Here is a 19,369-nt window from a genome sequence, read left to right as displayed (position 1 = left end):
TTTATGTCACGTTAACGAAGAACAGCTGAAAAGTTACCGGGTTTACCAACTGCGGTAGCAATTTCGCTCCAACTCCTCCTCTTGTCATTTCTATATTCTTTGCATGTTAAATGAACATTAATGTTGTTTCCACATATCATCTCCAATGTCCGCTGGACTTGGTGTTGCGTCGTGTCAGCTGTTTGGGATTCCCCGACGTAATTTCCCATCAGAAAGCGCGGAGGAGAATCCGCGCTTTCTGATTGGCTGCCTGTCACATTCAACAGGCTGCGTTAAAGCGCCCAGTCTGGGAAAACCCCTGATTTAGATCGGAGCGGCAACGACAATCTACCGTAACACACCACACAATCTTAGAAAGACCAACTTCTAAGATTGTTGTATGGGGAAAAATAGGAGCAAAAAATCGTGTAGTGTGAACTATTGCATCAGGTAGTCGATGTGCCCATCTTCTCTATTTAAAGCTAATTATTACTGAAGGGCAACATAATATACAGACTTCATAATCTGCACTCTTTTGGTTGAATGCAGTATTTATTTCCACTTTGGCTTTATGTTGTTTAGTTTTTTTTTTCCAAGTGAGTTTTTTGTTAATGGAGACTGAGAATCCATTTTATTTTTGTTTTTGGTTGTTTTGTTTATTTTGTTTATCAGCTCCAGTGTTAAGTGTTTTTTTGAAAATAAAGTGTATCTATCTTTGGCAAGAAATCGCATGCGTTATTACATCATTTCCATTAAATCAGTGTAAAAAGGTCTTCAAACAATATTATCGTTTATCGCAATAATTTTTGAGACAATTAATCGCTCAGCAAAATTTGCTATCGTGACAGGCCTAACTGTTAATGAAATGAAAGACACACTTCATGAACACAGTTACTGATGTATGTTGGTGCGCCAGTCGCTTTTAGACTTGGTCCCTTTTGCAAAACTGAAAATTTGCTCTTTTTAAAAAAAAAAAATGTCATAATTGCAAAACTGAGCATTTCCCTTTACTGTCTGTAAAATTAGGCTTTCTTGAAATAAATTTTGCAAGTAAACATAGAAAAACATGTTAAGCAACAGACTGCAGGCTAGCCAACTCTAATCTAACTGCCCTGATATCTGCTGGTGTTTTTCTTTTATTATATAAGAAATAAAAAATTATATATTAATGAAACCATAAAGTTTACAAATCAACATAATAATACCTATTTTCTACATAACACACTTAATTTATATCTACCTGTTAGTCCCAGAGTTGCACCAGAAGATTCAGAACAATAAGCAATTATAATCTGCACCACAAAAACTGCAACAAAACATTTTCTTTTCTATTATGATTGAATGACTCAAGTTGCACAGAAGAACAAAGACTTCAGACTTTGTGTTCATTTAAGCCATTTTTTGGCATCACATTCCTATAAAACAATGATTGAAATGTTTTCTCTCATCAAAATCATGCCAATTCAATCACTTATAATACTGAGAGAATAACTCAAAGATTTGAGATCTGACTTGACAAAAATGACTTGCAGACATCTCAGGTAATTTATGGTTATTTTAGAGTCTTCAGGCCACAATATTTGTTGTGCTTTTGATATCTTAGAAAACCTAGAATTAAACATGAATTCAGCGAAAATAGACTCATACCGAGTTTAGAAAGTCTACTCAATATGTTACTACAATATATTTGCTTACATAAGTGACAAAAAATTTTTTTTACAATACAATATTTGTTGTGTATAACTTCGCTTGTCAGTAAAGTATATGAATTAGATGTTTCTGTTTTTATCTAAATTGCCTAATATGGGCCAATAAAATGGCTAATTTATTATCTTGTATAAAATCTCATTACAGCAGATGCTCACATTTGTAGATGCTAGCGCCCAAGATGACAGATACTAAGGCTCGGTTATATTACCATCAAACATTGAATCATGGGTATTAATTTAATAAAGTCAATGGTAACTTTATTATGATTGTGGAGTACAGATGAATTAACATCTCCATATTTTTCTTATGTTGATTTTCAGTCACTGGAAGATAATTTGTTATGCATGTTACATGCTATTGTTAAGTTGCAACAACTGGTATTACTAGCAGAAATATGTTATACAATTCAAATTTTACTATCAAATTGTTTTGATTTCCAGCCTTCAGTAGCAATTAAAAGTTCATCCTTGACTTAAGGTGTAGTTTAGCATTGTCAGTTCTGATTATATCTTAAAAGATGGGATAAAAACAAATTCCCACCATGAGCCAGTAGCATCTCTGTGGCCAAATAATCACCGGTGCGTTCTCAGCTTGTCCCAGCAGGTCTCTAAAATACAAACAGGCAGACTTGCTGCTCTCTGCTTCTGCTGCCACACCTGAGGCCAACTGTCATCGCTGTGTATGCAGTGACACACACACACCCACGCCCACACACACACTCAAAGCAGAGGATTCCCAAAGGCGTCGTTGCGGCACATCAACATGCACTTTTCTGTCATGTTCTTCCGTTGAATGCCCCACACTGAGCCGCAAGCTAGCAGTTGCTCACAACTGCTCTTGGAGCACAAATGCAATGCGCTCCATCGCACGCATCTTTCCCAACACACACACACACACACACAAACATATACTAGTTTCACATGATGAAACTTGCAGCGTGACTTGCTTGGAGTCAGCTGTTAGTCATGGCTCTGCTGAAGCAACAGAAGTTGTATTAGAAAGCGATCGAAACTCGTTAGTTTCATTGTTTATTCATCTCCAGACATACTGTGGAGAGTAAGTATCAACCTAAAACTTTATTTCCATTCCAGCCTACTGAGGAAGAGTTACTTCACATTGGATTGAAACATCTTGGACATGTCTTGGTCAAAATACAACAGTGTTCAATTTTATTGGTGGGAATTTCCACTCCTAGAACAGGGTCTATTATCAAATGTGAAAACAAAAGTCTAAATATGGAATTTACAGATGAAACCACATATTTTCAAACGCCTAATAAAAAGAAAAAATCTTTTTTTCTCAGTTTGGAGTTAAATCAGACCAAACTTATCTTGTTTCTAGGTAAATTAGAATTACAGAAATTATTTATGTTTGCTAAATACCAGAAAACTCAGCGAGAAAATTTTTATAGAGATTTTTTTTTTTTTTTGCAACTTTTTTTTTTTTACAATTCTGGAAAAAAACTGAGACAAATTTAAGTTACCAGTTTCTCTGATTTTAGTCTTTATAGGTTTATGTTTGAGTAAGATGAACATTGTTCTTTTATTCTATGAACTACTGACAACATGTCTCCGAAACTCAAAGCACAAATTTATTTTTTATTAGCAGAAAATGAGAAATGATCTAAATAAGGAAAAAGATGCAGTGCAGCTTTCAAGAATATTTATTATTCCTAGTGGCTTATGTGACTTGATGATCAGTGTAATTGAAATAAAGGTTAGCCTATGGTTTTATGTCAAGTTATTGAAATTGATTTTTTGTTTTTTGTTAAATTAGTGTTTTGTTCTGAAACCAGTCAGGTGTGTGAGAAACGGTCTCAAAGTTGTACAGTTTCCTAACTTGTCAGTCAACATTTCAATTTCAGTTTATTCCCAGCAACAAAAAGGAACTGTGACTAAGCTGATTTCTGTGTAAAAAGTCACTGGAGTTTTGTGGTTCTACTTACTACGTCATTAAAATAAAAGTAAAACATTGGTTTTGTCCCAAAATATAAATTTGTCATTGAAAATTTTATACAAAGAGAAACACAAAAACTCTCTATCTATAGCAGTAGTTTAAAACATTGCTAAATTGTGTACATTTGCCACTCAAAGCTACTCAAGGGACTCTTTCATTTCACTCGGCTTCTGTTCTTATATTTAACTTTAAACTTTGGGGCACCAGAAACGCCTGATGCGTTCTGCGGTTTGTCACGGCTGTGAACCCTCAGCCTCATTCTCTCTTCCCTCTCTTGCAGTCACATATATGGTGTGACTGGCTTTTGCCTGAGGGCTGCAGGATGTGCAGAGGCCTTACGCTGTTTTCAGAGCGAACACGTTTTGAAATGCGGCGAGTAGATGTGTGCCGCAGACCATTCCAACATCAACACATGAAGCAACTCCTGCAGCTTATTATTATATTTGGTTTGGTGACGTTTAGGGTTTTAAATTTGCTGCCCTGAGTCATGAATGTCAGACACTTTGCCAAAAGCGATCAGAGTGAACTGTTCTCCACCCGTGAACTTGAGCTTTGTTGCGACCTCGTCCCCTCGGTGTCTCTGATTCCCGTCTCTTTGGCAGCGAGTCGGGCCTCCCAGCGTGCTCTCGCCTGCTCTTTTATCCATCGGTCGCCTCCTGCTTTGTGGCCCAACCGGCCTCCCTCCCTCCTCCACCTGTTTCTTTATAATTTTTTGGCATTCCTTCTTTCTCTTCCGTCCCTCCCTGCTGTCTCTTTCTCCCTAGCTGTCCACCTCCTCCAGTCAGTCAGTCTCTCTCTGCTCAGAGGCTTCCTTGGCCTTTGTCTGCCTCATGGGGAAGGGAGTTGTTTGGCTCTTCTCTTCTCATCCCTCCCTCTGTTTGCAGGAAAAAATGAAAAGATGTGTCAGCAAGGAAGCTGGGTTGAAAGAAAACAACCAGAGGAGACCAGAGAAGTTAAGATGAAAGAAGTTTGATTTTTATTTAGACTCATTTCATAAGAAATAGATGTTTTTGTTTGTCACAAATTGAATATTTTTATTGAATGTTTTTTCATACACAAAAAAAGTAAAAGTAGGGGGTCGTTTTATAGTTTCAGGATGATTTTTAAGCTAGTGCATGATGTTTCCTGTCTTTCCATGTATGTTTGTCTGTCTAAATGAACATATTATGTTGGTCTAAATATGAGGAAATTATCTCTAAAACGTTCATAGCAGCCTGGCTTTGCTGAAGATTGAATTGGGAATTTATCATTTGTAACTTTGCCTTTTCTTTTTTAACCATCTGTTTTACTTTGTCCCACATAGACTGTATGTTATTACAGCTGAATTCCCAAAACAGAGCTAAAATGTTCAGCTACGTAAATTAAACACATCTTATTTTAGCTACAAACCTGCGTGACGATCTGAGAGAAAAGTTAGAAGTGGTTAAATACTTTAACTCAGTTTAAATCATGTGCTCATCTCTGCTTTCCTGTCAAGTATCAACAAAACCGGAATGCATAAAAACTTTGTCAAGATGAAAGTGATTGGTGTGTCCGTAACTGCTCAGCTGTCATCACAGTCTCACCTTGGAGGGAAATGTTGCACACCTTCCCTGCATAAACGTACCCAACGTTTTCTCCCTAGTCTGGTTTAGATCTCACCAGAAAAGATCATTATTAGTGACATCAGGATGAGCTGCACTCACTGTGAGTGCTTCATGTAATAAACATCATCATAAACATCACTTACCTCAAAGTTATTAAAAAAATTGATTGCCTCACAAATTAGTTCTTTTGAATGTATGCACAGCGTTGTCTCAAGGTTTTATTGATGAAAAATAAATGAATATATAGCTTTATGCTGCTGCTAAGCACAAACCTACTTCCACAGAGGTTCCTCACATGCAGATGAGTAACAAATATTACCTGTATTCTGTTAAGTGTAAGGTTTGCTTAACTGCGAGTATGAACTCTGACAATGAAACCATTGTACATCTTTTATATAACTATGCAAATGCTGACTGCATTAACAGTTGAGTTCAATACCACACTTTGGACACCCCTGGTTTGGGGTAATGTGATTAAAATCAGTGATCATTCTAATCTCTGACATGCAAAAGGTGATTGTGAACAGCATTTTCCATATATGACCTTCATTTAAACACTTTAACTAGAATATTTCCTTATATAGAAGCGGGTCAGCATTAAAGACCTAACTCGTCTTTCCTTATCGTATCACAGCCTGAGGTCTTGCCTTGTCTTTCCTCCCCGTAGTTCCTGCCAGGTTGGCTGCTGTCACCGCTCAGGCGCCTCAGGAATGCCTCCAGATGTTTTCTCTGACTCAGCCAAACTCATTCCTATCCTGTGTTCATAAACAGCAGCATTCAGGAACAGGTTGGACTTGGCTGTTAAGTGCACAGATATAAGAACAGAATCTCTAAAGATAATGCACTTTTTTAACAGGTTGTCAAAACTAGATCGCCTATCAACATTGGTTCAGAACTGCAGCTTTCTTCAGTTACAACCCATTTCTGGTGCTCCACTAAGACACTTGAGCGCAGAGGGGAAATGCAGTTGTATTAGATGGTGTGTGCAGATCTGGAGAGCTGCGTTTCTTTGAAGCTTATCTTTCGACGTACCCCAGACCTGTCAGAGCGATTACACAAACATCGCTTCTGAAGGCAGAACATGCAGATGCAAAATCTGAAGCAGGAAAGCTCAACTGAGTTGATAGTTCTGCACTAGTTTGTATCATGACCTGTTTGGGATTTAGTTTTTATCTTACCCTCTAAAATAATCCATGTATTTTATTCCTGTAACACTGGAAGTAATCACACCTACAAGCTGGCTAAGCTTAATTTAAAACGTCACCACAGAAATGGCCGCCTAAAGCTTGCAAAACAATGTTCATAAGTAATTTATTTCACTCAAAAACTAAATTATGTACTAGCTGCACAGTTATGTATTTCAAATGTACAGTGACTGTAAAAAGTCAGTGTTAAATATTATCTAATTGTCATTAATTTGTAGAAATTTGTTTCACTTTTTTTTTGTTTAATTAAAACATTTTTTGTTTTTGTGAAACACCCAAAAGGTTGAGTACTTTCTATAAGCACTATACAGTCCCTGAAAAAATAAAAGACCACTGCACTGAACCCAATTGAAAATCTCCTGGTTATTCTACCAAATATTGATCTCTGAACTCTTCCTGAGTTAAAACATTAGTATTTTTATTTCTAAATGAACATGAACTTGTTTTCTTTGCATTATTTGAGGTCTGAAAGCACTGCATCGTTTTTGTTATTTTGACCATTTCTCGTTTTCTGCTAATAAACACTAAATTTTTGCTTGGAATTTTGGAGACATGTTGAGTAGTTCATTTTACTCAAACATATACTGTACCTATAAAAAGTAAAATCAGAGAAACTGTTTGGAAACAGCTTTCTGAAGAGCTAATTCCTTTATTAATGACTTTTTGTGGCGTTCCCTCCCTGTGAAGGGTGTTATTGACTATAACCTGAGCTGTCCTTCTCATGATTGCATATTTTTCTATTAAGTCTTCACAGTTTAGGAAAACATATCATTCATATACCATTTCAGAATATTGATGTCATATGACATCATTAGCTTCGTTTCCATTGACCATATAATTGCGCAGGTTGAAATTTTGAAAATAAATTGACTTAATGAAAACGTGACAATCTCAAAAAACTAAACCGTTGTGCAAGGATGAGGTGCTTTATTTTGCAAAACTGCCTCGGGAACACTTTTTTTTGTAACACACAAGTCACATAATCAGCAAACAGATGTTACCACTGGTTCAAATCATGAAGAAGAAAACTACAGGAAGTAGTTAGTCAGGGCATGGTTTGTTTTTCACATGTGTTACGACTGGCTCAAGGTCATAACAATAACGGGAGACCATGCAGGGATTAAAGTGCATAAAAAGGAATGTTTATTAACACAAACAACAATGGATTGAGGATGTCAGTATCAGTGGTGTAATGCAAATGCTTGGATGTGGTGTATGAGTGCATATGGAGTTGTTGAAGTGCAAAAACAAAGACAAACTCAAATGTGCAAAAGGAGGGGAGCTGAGGCCTGGCAACAAAACACCGCAAGCATCGAGGCAGAGTGGACGCTGATGGCGACCCAGAAGGTGGAGACAGCCAGGTTTAAATGCTCTGTGCTCCAAATGAATAAAATCAGCAACACCTGTAAAGGGGAGGAGCACAAAGACAGACAACAAGACACCTGCAACCCAGCCATTAAGGCCCAGGGCCGTAACACATGTGATTTTAATTATGTTTCCTAGTTAGTGGAAACACCACAATTGTGAAATTGTTCTTTCAACATTAGTGGAATATTGACAGTTTTGCACGCAGTCGTATTGACAATTTTTCCATCATTGCATTTTCACTAGGGGTACACCGTTTTATTGGCCTGCTGATTTATCGGTGCCCATTTCCTTAATTTTGGGAGATCAGTGATCGGCCAATTTTTACATGTGAAGCCGATCTTATCCACCGATGTTATCAACCTCAGCAAAGGTCTAAAAATTAACCACTATGCTTTTCTTTTCTCCTGTGAGAGAGGTTTGACTGACAAACCGGCCGACCAGGTCATATCTGCCTATTTACAGTTAACAATAGTCACCCCATTGTTGCCAATTCAGCAACTTTCTTGATATATTGAGCAACACTTCAGACAAAAAAAAATGTTATCGGCCAAAATCGGAATCAGCAGGTTGTTTTTTTTTTTTAAAAGATCAGTAATTGGCGATCGGCCAGAAAATTGCAATATGTGCACCCTAATTTTCACCTCTATTTTCTCTTCATCTTAGTATTCCAAAAATTTACTTATGGCATCGATCAAGGGCAGGTAGAGACCAATCAACTATTCAATATTTCTGGTCATGTTATACATGTATAACACACAGTGTGGTGTCTTTTTTGGGGAGTGCATTGAGGCTGACTGACAGCAGTGGAGGTTGTCGGCGGCTCAGCGGGGATTGGACGTTGACTGATGGGTGTCGGCTCTGTTCACTGAACACGTCTGGTGCAGACGCTGATGGACGGGGTGCCTGCTGTGCTGAACCCTCTCTTCTTGCTGCTGAGGAGGAATCGATAGGGCTGGTGAGAATGCCAGCCTCAGCAGGTTTATTGTCATTGGATAATAGAAAAGAAAGGGGGTCTCTTTTTGCCTCAATCGGCCCCCCAGTCTCAATGTGACTTTAACCTTCCTCAAAGATTATTCTAAAATTGCTTCCACTCCTAATATTTGGCTCCACGTGGTTCTTGTTTTTATTTTATTTTACTTTTATTAAAGTTTAAAGCAGGTCGTCACCATCTTCAGTTTCTCTTGGTCTCCTGGCTGAGTCATTACCAAGGTGCTTTTCTTTAACTAGAGATGCACCAACTGGTTTGAATGATTTTCCCTTTTCCAGTTTTTAGAAAACTTTGATCTGCTGAAATGTTATTTTTAATAACTTGAATAAAGATCACTCAAGCACTAAAACAGGGTTTTTTACGTATATCATGTAGACAGGTGACGACGAATAAAGATCACTCAGTATTAGATCACAAGCGCCATAAAACTCGATGTTACGATTATTTGAATACAACATTATATCAGTATCTTGTATTAGCAGTTAGCAGAGCTCACTGGAAACATAATTTTTTCTATCTTTGTTTTAATTTAAAAGCAATCAGGGTATATACAGGTCAAAAATAGAATGATTTAGTTAAATCTGTAGTAATTTGTAAAGCCAGTCCAAATTCATAGGGCACATTTTTAGAGAAATGGTCTCACCAGGTTTCTGTCATTTTTCACCAGATAAAACTCAAAGTATTTGAACTGAAGTTGTTTTTAGAATGAAGATTTTCAGCTGCTGTTATTCTCTATTATTTTAACAGAACAGAATGGTTTGGAGGTGAAACGAAAGACAAACATTTCCTTTTCAGTCGTTGTTACAGTAAAACATGAAACTACAGTAGACCCCTGCTACTGGAGGATAGGAGCTGCCTGTGAACAGCTAGAATCCTCGAATACCTGATATTAACTATAGAAGTGCTTATACCTTTTAATAGTTCAAAAACCAAATATACCTTAAAGTGCATTAATACGCACATTGGAAACTGTCTTAGCACTATTTCAGAAACAAATTGTCTTCTTTATTTCCAATCTTGAGGGTTCAGGCAATCAGCAGCAACAAAAATAAATGGTGCTCTGGGATTGGCTGTCTGCCAAACAATAACCAATAGCCTCTCTCAGTTTCTCAAGTTGCAGTTTGTTTGGAATATTTTAGATACGCTCTAGGAAAAAAATCCGCAAATTTTCTAAGAATAATTTGGAGTCGTCACAGAAAAATCCAAAAATAGGTGAATCTGTGAATATTGAACCGCAAATAAATGAGCATTCACTTCTTTGCAAACCCTGACTGTTCAAGACACACTAAATCAATAAAGAGCAACGAATTAGCACTTTCTTTTGTATTGTAGCTAATAAGACTACAATAAATATGTTTTTATTGAAACAGACTTTTTTTTTTTATCCACATCTCTGAAGAAACTTGATAAAACTGGTGCTCACCAAAACATGTGGTGACGTTTCCAGTCTGCTTTCTTCAACTGGAATGACAGATCCAGTGCAACATGTGATGGGTGTGACCCAGACAAAGCTTCAAAGCACGGATGTCGCAATGCTTTGACAAAAAGTCCCTGGGATTTGGTTCAATTTGTCCATCTGTGTTTGTTTGGCCTAAAATAAGTCCTTCAAAGCAAACCAACAAAAACTGTTGCATTTGTTCTGATGGAACCGAATCAATAAACATTAATAATGGAATAAAAATTTCAGTCTGGCCTCATGATTGTTTCTCAGTTGACTTAATTTGTGGTGTTCAAGCTTTAATTCAGGTGAGATTCAAGTCCTCCTCCTGGATGTTTGCACAAGAAAACTGCTTAGTGACACAGCAGGGGAGGATATGCCTTATAGAAGGAGGAGGGATTCTTATGAAATATACCCATCTCATGTTCTTCCCCTGGGCATTTTATCCATTTGGCAGCTATATGCAGTAAACAGAGGTTTGTTTGTCTTTTGCTCTTGCCTTTTACTCCAGATTCCACTCAGCTCTCCATGAGGCAGATGCTGTTTGTTTCTGAGTCCAGCTCCTCTGTTCAGACAGTGACATTTTCAGTGGGTTCCTTTGACCTGGAAGGGATTGTTTATGTCCCCCATTGCAAAATAAATTCTTGAAAAACTCAACATTTGGTCTGGTTGGTCTGTCTTCCTTATGAAGTTGTGGAGGACAGTTTCTGTCCACTCTTGCCCTTGCAGCCTCTGTGTGGCTGCTGATTCATTGTTGTTTTCTGTCTTGTTCTGCCTCTCTCCCCCCCTCTTCCTGTCCTCACATTGCTCTCTCTTCAGCTCTGCGCTTCAGCCTCTTTCTTTTTGTCATGAGTGACTGGACACGCGTCCCGTTGCTCTTGTACATTTAAAAATAATGAGCCAATGGGTTTATGCTTTGAGGCAGTTTTTATTTTATATTTTTATTTTATTTCACTTCTTTTCTTCTCCCCATCCAGACAGTTTACTTGACAAGAACAGGAAGTTGTATTTCCCGTTGGTTTGACTTTTCAGGAAAATGACTGGGAACTGAAGACGTCTGCAGGAAATGACCTACAAGTTCCAGTAAATAAATTAGGTTGAGTTTTCTTCTGCTGATGTCATTGCCTTTGGGACAAAATGGCAAAAATAGCTAAGTTCTCCTGTAGCTGGAATTAAAAGTTACAAGATGTTATGGTGAGATGACTTTAGATTAGTCTAATTCTTGCTTTATAAATTGAAACATTTGGGAAATATGTCTGTACGTTATCTAATTACATTTTATTTTGCACAAAATCATTCTTAGTCCATGAGATTTTAATCTGACCAGTTCTGCCTATTTTGAGCTCCTTCCAGAATTAGATGTTTTAGGTCGTCTTGTCACTTTAAATCCAAAACAGCTGCTGCTGGCCTTGCAACCTAACTCAATATTCCACTCTGTACACGTGAAAGTGACTGCGAACAGATGCGCAATTGCATAACTGCACATTTATGGCCCTGAGTCAGACCCAGAAGCAGAAGAAGAAAATGTGCATGGACTCACTCATGTTGTTCATTGTAGCCAACAACAAAACATGTAGCTGACCGAACATGCTTGTCTACTAATAATGAACTGGGCGGAGCTACTCTTCGGTTGCTAGGCAATGGGCAGGGCTTGGAGATTATGAGCTCGATGTTGGAAGATTTTTGAAACTGCTTGTTTTCCAGACACCAAAAAACATTAAGTTATTGCCAGAAAATGACTAGGTGTTTTTGTTTGCACTTGGACTGTTTCTAGAAGTACAAAAAATTTGCAAAAAGTGAATTTTGCATAATCTGTCCCCTTTAATGCTGGTCTGATGTCGATTTTGGCCCAGAGTTTTGTCAGTGCATCCCTAACGAGAAGTCTGCTTTTTGCCAGCAGACTACTGTAGAAAACAGCTTTTCCTAGTTGAGGGAAATTTGTGAATTATTAAATCTTTGCAGCTGATAAAAAAAATAATATAACCATTACAACAATTGGGAAAGGCATTGATAAAGATATTTACAGTATGTGGTGTATACTTCAAAGACTGCGGTAAACAAATATTAACAGAATATTAACAGAATAGCCCAGTTTGATGAAATAAAGAGACTTTACAACAAATGACTGAGTTGCTTCATAAGCATCATTCTGAAAGGACAGATATCTGGGAGTATCTGTAAAGCTTTAGACAGCCCGTTGCCCTGCATGGGTTGCAACAAACTACAATGCATTTGGATTCTGGTACCTTCTTATCAGAACCTCTTCAGTAATCTGAGCGACTGCAGCTCGACATGCATCACTAGGCTTTGGCCCACTTTGACCCTGCTGGTGGTTCACCCCTGCTTCTTTTCTTGGATCACTTCTGGTTGTTCCTGCCCGCTGCAGACTGGGAATATCCCTCAACAGCTGCGGCTTTGGAGACAATGTAACCCTCTCATATCTGACTTGACTCAAATCCTTACAGCTGCCCGTTTTTTACTGCTTTAACCCGTTGACTTTGAAGAAAAAATGCTCTGTTGGTTCAGTATATCTCGTAACCATAATATGATACATAATCTGTGCATGAGAAGGTCATTTCTCCTCCAGTTATTTGTAATACTGTATTTTAGTATTTGTTCTTTGCTCAAACTTTTTAACCAAACCGATGGTAGGAACAAACTTGCTTCTTTCATGGAATTAAAATGTAAAATATTCTTATTGGTCACCATAACCTCAATTGTTCTGAAAAGCCAGTTATACTTTGCAAACGCTGTTTTAATCATTCAGAACATTTCATTGAATATGTGTTATCAAGTTGGGAAAATTCAATCCACTTTAATTTCTTGTTTTATATATTTTGTAGGTATCCCAGGTATATTGTGGGGGTTTTTCTACATCAATTTCTATTTTGGTTCATTTTCATTTAATTTTAATCCAAATCATTTAAAAGTTCTTAGTCTCTCTTTTTTTAATCAAATTATTTGGTAAATCTAATGTTAATACATTCCACAAACATCCTCCAAAATCAGGGTGAAACTGTAAAACCTCTGCCTCTCATTCCCTTCCTCAGTGAAAATACTAATAGAAATATAAATAGAGAACAAATGTATATTAACATACTGTGCCCCATCAAATTTCTTCTGTTTTTGAACTTCTGTGACACTTTAAACCTTCAGATTAAACAAATGTTTATATCAGGTAAAGATGACATGGTTAAATACAAAAGGCTATCCAAATCAATCTGGTCCTGCATTAGAAAGTTACTGCCTTTTGTTAGATTATTTATTGTATGACTGTCATTTTCCGGGTTAGTTTCACTAGATAGCGCAAACCCTTTTAAAATCAGAAAATAACTGAATGAAAACTTTTCTGCTACCATGAAGAAGGCTAAAGGACCTCAAAATAGCAAAACAGTCATCGACCGAGTCTTATCAGTCTGGAAAGAGTTGGAGCAGTTTCTAAAGGGGTTTTGGACTCCAGAGAACCATAGAAGAAGACGACATGAAACAGTGGTATAGCCGTGCGGACCAAAAAGACCCAAAGGTCCATCTGACATTTGCAACTAAACGTCTTGATTATTGCCAAGACTTTGAGGGCAATAATCCGTGGACTAATGAGACAAAAGGTGGAACGTTTTGGGAGGTCTGTGTCCCTTTTGCGTATGGTGTAAAAATAGCACCATTTTGAAAAACAAACCTTATTCCCAGAGTCAAACTTGTTGGGATTGTCTTGGGATATATTTATATCATTAATATTTATATTAATTAATGGACCAGTAAGTTCTGGTCATGACCAAAATAAATCATAAAAGGGAAATCTCTAAACATCAGTTTGTGACCTTAAGATGGAAGGTGCTTGGATTATACACTAGTGCACCCAAACACACAAATAAGTCCACTATTATATAAGTTTTTTTTAAAAAAAACAACTAAATTAGGATTTTAGAGTGGGCTTGTCAAAGTCCAAACTGAAATAAAGATTCTTTATTGTGGCTGAAACAGAATATCAATGCTCAAAAACTTCCCACTGTGGAGACTTAAAGAAATCCTGTAATGAAAGTGGCCAAACAATGATGGCTGCTCCCTGGTGCCGACGGTTACTTTTTCACATAATATCAGATTGGTTTGGATAGCTTTGTTCCCCCATTAATCAATCAAGTTTATTTGTATCGCACATTTCAGAAACATAATAGTTCAAAGTGCTTTACATTGTGAAAATGCACACAAAAAAACATAAACAGCTCATACAGTCAATAACCAATAACAGACATCTAATTTTGTCAAGTACCATCGTTAAAATCATCAATACGCCTCAAATATGTTGGTCAGTATTCCATCTATTATGGTTCAAAAGCGACTCTTAACAAGTGGGTTTTTAGTCTTAGTCTTTTTAGTGAAGTTTTTATAAGCATAATTGACTATTGAAACTCTGCTTTTGCATTAACTCAGGATATATTTGAAATCATAATTTTGTTTGATCTGAAACATTTGTTTGGGGGAGGAGGGAGCAAAAATGGAAATCGGAGGTCTAGCTGTTTTTCGTGCCGCCATGTTGTAAACATGTTGTGAAATCAGGCAGAGTCACTGCAGTTATTTTCTCCAACATATACACAAATTATTTGTGGCTAGAAAACCTTTCTGTCTTAGTTGAATTTCAAGCACATAGTAACTGAAGACATTTAATCTATACCCCAAACCCTTCTTCTTTTCTTCCTCCTCTTTCTTCTTCCTCCTCTGTCTGATACGGGCTGCGACTTCTAACTCAGACAAAGGTCTTCTGTCCTTCCGCTGTCACGTTAAAGGCATCCCATCGCTGCTCTGAGGGCATTTTCACTTGTCGTCACAAGAGGCGCAGATCGCAGTCCTCCAAGCGTGCCATGCTCAGCGGCCTTGCTCTCACAGTGACATGTTCTCACGTTTCACTGGAAACTGAGAGGGGCTTTGTGTTCGTGTTCATTAAAAGTGAATATCTCCTCTCCTATTTTTGTCCGTTTGTGCGCTTGCACAACTCTGTGACCTCTTTGTGGGGATCTGAACTCTGTGGTCAGCCCAGTTGGGGTGCATCAGAAAGAAAAATATTCAAATATTTCACTTTACGCGTCGTTCCTCTCTGTCCGGCCCCAGGCTTCACTACGCCACACACAGTCTGATTGAATTACACTCTCTTGGTGCTTTTATCTATTGAATTAGGCCGTCATGGCCTCCCTGAACACTATGGCTGAATGTTCTTCCCTGGGCAAACTTACTAACAAGATGCATGAGATTAGCTATTTATGCCCGGTGGATTTTGCCATCTTTGTCTTCCACGTCTTGAAATGAACTTGAAGTTTTACGCTTTTACAACAGGCGAAGCAAATTTGGTGCAGAGTAAAGCTTCGCTGTCACAACCACCGATGTGACTCGGTTAGTGATTTGGTCTCCTTGCCCTATTGCATACTTGTGTCGGATCACAAACATCTGCTGCTGCCGACACGTCTGTAGCAAATGGGTCGTGGAAGTGACAGGAGGCATGTTCCCACCAACTGGACGATTTTAGCCTGTTGAACTGAACATAGTCCTGTATTTATTTCTGTTTTAATTTTTATGTTTTTATTTCATTTTTTATTTTAATTATTGAAGTTAGATTTTTTTTGCATTTTTGTTTCTTTTATTTGTTTTTTTTTATTTTGTAGTTTTAAATGACCATTTCTTTTATTTTATTATATTACTTTTTGCTTTTTTCAAATAGTTGTTTTTTTTTATTTAATTTGGCATTTTTGTTTTCTTTAACAGCTGTATTTACTTAGTAATTTTACTCATTCATTTATTGTTTTTTATTTAGAAGTATCTTTTTAATTTTGTATTTTAAATGGCCATTTCTTTTGTTTTATTCCTTTATTTTTTTTATTTTAAAAGTCCTTCATTTTTCTTTTTTTTTAAAGCTATATTTATTTCTTAATTTTAATCCTTCATTTATTGTTTTATTTTTAAGTATTTTTTTTTATTAATTTTTATTTTAAAAAACATTTTTTAAATTTACTTTCTATTTATGTTTTGCTTTATAAAGGCTGTGTTAATATCTGAGTAGCCTGGCGGGCCCATTTGAGGGTTGATGTAAAACATGCGCTCCAGTAAGAGTCTTTAAATCCAGCTTGCATTGATAAGTCGTAATTTGAATGCACAACTTTTTTGGTGAACATTTACATCAAGATGCATTTGTAAAACAGCTGAAGTCATTTATTCTTCCTAAGGTCTGAGGTCCTTTCAGCAGAGACAGCTGGATTGTAAAAGGCAACCGCACTTTCTCCCTACGTAAAAGATGGATAAATTCAGCAGTGTGGAAATACTTTTGTTAAAAAAACAGTGATGTTGTCAAACAAGCATAATCCATCACTCTCTTTAAGGTAACACAACACTTAGCTGGCTACTAAGTACAAGCAACAACCAACTTAAGAGTTTAAGAACTACTGTTTTTTCTCAGTCTAATTTGTCTTAGAATAAATTACAGTAAAATGTCACTACATTGAATAATTTGATGACTTAACCTGAAATATGACAGCCCAAATAACCTTTATTTAAAAACCTAAGCAACGCATTGCTATATTTGAATTCGCCATTTCCTCTGTGTATCATATTAAGCAACAAATGCGCTGGTTTCAGTGCAAGGCATTTTGTCATTGTAGCATTTTTTACCACAACAGCTAAAAGAAGCTGATTTTCTGTCTGAAGCCACCTCATGGTCTTAAATGTACCGAGCCAATAGTTGCCTTGAACATTTTTAGATTACAGGAAGTAGTCTTATAGTTTATTCTGTGTCACTGAGGCTCAAAGGGAAATGATTAGTCCTGTTTTTATCCACTGCTGCGGCAGTGGTGAACGTTTTCAACAGCCAGCTTTTGCAAAGCGCTAAAGTTGGTTTACTGTCAAAGAACTTCCCATTTTCATGATGGATATGTTCTGCTTTTATTCCTTTATCAGGTGAAACAACATATCAGACATCACATAGACTCTTGTTTGTAATGATGAAGGCTTCTCTGGTAAGCTGTCAGTAATGATCTATATTATTTTGTTCGATATATCGAAGTTGTGGTCAGAAAATGGCTGATCTGTTCATTTTTACTTTCAATAAAACTTTTTTTTTATCTTTAACTGGATAATTTTTAATTCACCCATTATTTTTAGTTTGTAGCCTAGCAAAGAAGAACAAAGTCGGCACCAAAAAAATAAAAATGTCACTCTAATATTTAAAGTTTTGCATTAATTATCCAAAAGATAAACTTTATATGTATTTGCTTTGCTAAATCCAGGTGGCTACTTCTTTTTTTGAACAGGTGGTGTATGTGACATAAGCTTTTTTTCTAGTTATATTTAAATTGATCAGTTCCTGGGAATTTCTAATCCATAATCCATGGCTTTCTGGTGAGTTTGAACAGCATTTTATTGAGATTTAAACTGCGTTTATCCTGCGGCCTCATGCAGTGAGTAAGATGGTGAGGTGGGTGATATGTTTTGTCACAATACATTATAGTACTATTTTGTAATAACAATGACAATAAGAACTAAAAGTAGCATGATAGAGGAGTCATAGCCCCACAAACACAAATACTGCTTTTGAAAAACATCCCCATTTGTAATATGCTTCTTTGGGACACCAGTCACTCACAAAAGTGTGATTTATATAGCACCGTGACTGCTTTATTATATATTTTCAAATTTATTGCAACTATCATTGAACAAACAGTGGAGAAAATAGTAAAGCTAACTATCCAGACAATATGGACAGCTTTGGGTGAGTTTAAATTATCAATTGGAATTTATTGTGACAACGATAAATCAGAATTCCTATCATGAGAATAAATTAGTCACAATAAATGATAAACGATACAATAAATGCCCAACTCTCCTGCAAACTACAGCCAAAAGGATGTCAAGTACGATTGCATCAAGATATTTCAGCTACCAATATCTAGAGGTCAATATTGTACATTGTGAATCCCTGTTTCTCTCCACTTTTAAGTAGAGATGCACCAGTCCGATGTTAAAAATAATTCTAAATGGGGTATTAGTGATGATGTGCCTCAGCCATAACGGCAGACCTGTTTGGTCTAATTTCATGCTTTGTGCCCAGAGTGATATTATGCTTTTTCAATTTCTAATTGCACTTTCTGAACCATTTGTTTGAAATGTTTGTTGCAGTTTATTTTTGGCATGTTTGGTCAAGGTAGTCAACCTATTGTTTTTGTCGGTTTCAGTTTCTTTAGTTATTTTTACATTGACCATTAAACTCCTAATTGCACTAACTGAATAAATTAGCGGTGCACCGATTTAACGGTGCCAATTTCCTTCATTTTGAGATTGGTGGTCGGCCGATACTTGCATGCAAAGCCGATCTTATCTCCCAGTCATCTGCCACCACTGTTCTCTTCTGCTCTCCTGTGAGACTGATAGACTGATGTGTAGTGTTAACCGGCCCACCAGGTCATGTATGCATGTTTGCAAGTTAACAACACTCACCCCACTGTTACCAACTCAGCGACTTTCTTGCTATATTTAGCGACATTTTAGACAAAAGAAATTGGTATCGGACAAAATCGAAATCGGCAGATTGTTGTTGTTTTTTTTAAATTGGTATTCTGCGATCAGATAAAAACTGCAATCGGTGCACTGCTGGAAAAAATTAAAGTTGCTATTTTTGCGTGTTTGACCAAGCTTGTGAAGCTATTGGCACAGTATATTTATGCGTGCTGCTGCAGAGATATCAAATAAATTTGTAATTCAGCACATTTACGTTTGTAAAGAAACGTTTTAAGTCAGTTCACTGTTTTTCGGATCGGTATCGGCTGATTCTAAACCTCAGATATCGGTATTAGAAGTGGAAAAAGTGAATCAGTGCATCCATACTTTTAAGAACATAGGAACCCATTAATAATCATTTTTACTCCACCCACAGCCACTCCTGTAGAGATTTTATCATGCTTTTTCATCTTTCTAAAGAAGTGGAAGCTTGTATATAAGAGGAAACAAGTAATCCAACTAGCAACATTTATGTGTCCCAATATTACTGTCTGGCTTTGATCCAGTGCTTGGAAGTCTCATCCTTCTGTTGTTTCTGCCCTTAAGATAATATCAGCGTCTCAAGTGAGAGCACAGGAAAGGTCACAGTTTGAACACAAACAGGCCT

At 37.0% G+C, this 19,369-nt stretch overlaps 1 protein-coding gene across 1 annotated transcript in view; it reads left to right on the top strand.

Annotated features, from left to right (window-relative positions):
• The window catches only part of pkn1a (protein kinase N1a), a 64,079-nt gene that overhangs the window by 15,500 nt on the left and 29,210 nt on the right, over window positions 1-19,369 (top strand). The gene's annotated exons all lie outside the window — the stretch shown is intronic.

The sequence above is a fragment of the Xiphophorus hellerii genome, chromosome 5 (genome assembly GCF_003331165.1).
Source record: "Xiphophorus hellerii strain 12219 chromosome 5, Xiphophorus_hellerii-4.1, whole genome shotgun sequence".
Classification (NCBI taxonomy): domain Eukaryota; kingdom Metazoa; phylum Chordata; class Actinopteri; order Cyprinodontiformes; family Poeciliidae; genus Xiphophorus; species Xiphophorus hellerii.
This window is presented reverse-complemented; position numbering and strand designations above follow the sequence as displayed.